The sequence below is a fragment of the Orycteropus afer genome, unplaced genomic scaffold (genome assembly GCF_000298275.1).
Source record: "Orycteropus afer afer isolate SDZICR_OR568_19922 unplaced genomic scaffold, OryAfe1.0 scaffold00280, whole genome shotgun sequence".
In the NCBI taxonomy this organism is placed as follows: domain Eukaryota; kingdom Metazoa; phylum Chordata; class Mammalia; order Tubulidentata; family Orycteropodidae; genus Orycteropus; species Orycteropus afer.
In genome coordinates this window covers 4,438,713-4,441,570 of record NW_006921867.1, presented here as the reverse complement: position 1 = coordinate 4,441,570, position 2,858 = coordinate 4,438,713, and the positions used below count along the sequence as shown (strand labels likewise).

Here is a 2,858-nt window from a genome sequence, read left to right as displayed (position 1 = left end):
TGTTTGAACCCACCAGCCATTCCACAGGAGACAAATGAGGCAGTCTGCTTCCATTAAGATTTACAGCCTTGGAAACCCTATGGGGTAGAGTTCTACTCTGTCCTGTAGGGTCTCTATGTGCCAGAATCGACTCAATGGCACTTGGTTTGGATAGCAGAAACTTGTCAGAGAAGGAAAACTCCAGTATTTTCCACTAATAGAGAACAACAGAAAAGTGGTAAGAGTGCACCTTGTCAAAGGCTGAACACTGGCAAGACCCAGAAATACAGGGCAGCCCTGTCAAGTTCCAGCTCTGAGTTTCACTGCATTAGAACTCTAATAAGCAATGGATCCAATTCCAGCTCTTTCTTTTCTCTATCCAGGACTAGATTTAGAAATCAAAAGTTGGCAGGGTTTCTTCTGTCAAGACAGATCCCTATGTCTCCTGCCCTTGATGCTCCTACCATTCACACCTATCACAATGGCAAAACAAAATAAAACATCTAGTGACAACACCAAATGATAGTGAGGAAGTGGAGAAACTGGATCACTCATACATTGCTGTTTGGAGTGCAAAATGGTACAGCCCTTCTGGTAAAAGACTGGCATTTTCTTAGGAAACTAAAAATGTGGTTACCATATGACCCAGAAAATGTACTTTTAGGCATTTATCCCAGAGACATGAACTTATGCATTCGCAAAAAAACCTATATGAAAATTTTCATTGCAAATGTATTCATAGTAGCCAAAAAGTGAAGACAACCAAGATGTTTTTCAAGGGTGAGTGGTTAAACAAATTGTGGTACATCCACACTGCAAAAGACTACTTAGCAAAAAAAGGAACATGATATTGTTACACGCAGCAACTTAGATGAATCTCAACAGTGTTACCCGGAGAGAAAGAAAGAAAATAAAAAAGCCTATCCCAAAAGGTTACATAATGTATGCTTCCATTTACATAATAGTCTTAAAAACACAAAATCATAGGAATGGAGAACAAACTATTAATTGCCTGAGAATAGGTAGATGAGAGAGGTAGATGTGATTATAAATGGGCTACATGAAGGACCCTTTTTGTGATGGAATTATTTCTGTATCTTGACTGTGAGGGTGGATACATGAACCCACACATGAGAATGGTGGATAGAACTAAATGCGCTTGCACACACCCACAAGTACCAGGGAAATCTGAATATGATCAGTGGATTGTATCCATGTCAATATTTGAGTTGTGATAGTACACTATAATTTTGAGATGTTACCACTGTGGGAAACAGGATAAGGGTACACAAGATCTCTCTGAATTATTTCTTAACACTGCATATGAGTCTGCAATTATCTCAAATTAAAAATATATATATTAATAACCATCAAGGGAAATATTAAAAGGAGAAATAACACAATAAAGCAAATAGGAGACTTCAGTTTAAGGTCTATAGAGAATGAAAGTGAAACTGACAGAGCCGGGGATGAGGATTGAAAATAAGCTCAGATTTCTCTCCCTATTTACTGTACTTGGCCCATCCCCAATTGTTCCTTTCTTCCAATCAGAATTTAGTAACCAGTAGTCATGGAGTCAATTCCGAGTCATGGTGATCCCATATGATGCAGGGTAGAACCGTGCATCACAGAGTTTTCAATGGCTGATTTTTCAGAAGTTGATCACCAGATCTTTCTTCCTAGATGCCTCTGGGTGGACTCATCCTCCAACCTTTTGGTTAGAAGCCAAGCATGTTAACCATTTGAAGGGACAGTAAGGATCCCAGTGGAGATCGATAACTGAAGAGTGAGAAAGCACCACAATCTATAATTCTTCTGTTGATTCTACATGTGATAATAGAGAGGAACAGCATGTCCATAAGGAAAGGTCCCTATACATTTATCAATTGATTGGTTGACTCATTCATTCAATTAATATCTTTTTTACTATAAGCCAGAAACTGATCTAAGTACTTAGAACACAAAAATGTTGTCATTAGTGGGTATTCTTCATCCTGTAGTTGTATTACAGGAAATATAACCACTATTACCTTTGTGTGGTCCCTATATGCTAATATATGTGGTAAGTGTTACATATTTCTTTTAAATATATTTTAATTTCTTAATAAATATGCCCAAGCAAAACTGTTATTTTACAGAAATACATGAGTGTTCATACCTCTCTTTTTTTCTTTCTGTCTTTTTTTGAGGCAATTTATTTCCTCTCTCTCTCAACAGTGGCTTAAACAAGATTGAAGTTCATTTTTCTCATATCAACAAAGTCCAGAGATCAACAAAGATGAGCACCTTCATAATCATTTAGAACCTGGGCTCCTTCTCTTGATGTCCCTCAACCTGTGGCTCCCACTTCATGGTCCAAGGTGGCTCAAGCTATCACATGCACATTTCAGTATATGGGAAGAAGAAAAGTTGGGAGGGAGGGACTCCCTCAACATACTCTTCAAGGAGACTTTCCTAGATATCAAATTGGCCAAAACGTAGTCACATGGTCACTCCAAATTGGTAAATGCAGTCTTTATTTCCAAAGCCATGGCTCCAACTAAAAAGAGAGGATTCTATTCCCCAAACCAGGTCTACATATGAGTTATAACTCTTGAATTAAATTTAGAGATTTCCTCATGAAGTGACTTATTAGGCTCTCTCCACATTAATGTATATTGCACACAATCATAAACACAGGAATAATGTTTTATTTTGAATTTTACTTTGCATCTCTTCTTCAACTACTGGCTGAGAAGAAATTACATTAATTAACATAGGCGGTTCAAACCCACCAGCCACTTCTCGGAAGGAAGATGGGGCAATCTACTTCCTTAATGATACTGCCTCGGAAACCCAAGGAGGGGTCGCTATGAGTCGGGTCCGACTCGACGGCATAT

General features: G+C 38.3%; 1 protein-coding gene across 1 annotated transcript in view; it reads right to left on the bottom strand.

The window, feature by feature from the left end:
* Positions 1–2,858, bottom strand: part of LOC103205306 (dystrophin) — a gene marked incomplete at its 3' end in the record, with an annotated part of 320,392 nt that overhangs the window by 268,264 nt on the left and 49,270 nt on the right. The gene's annotated exons all lie outside the window — the stretch shown is intronic.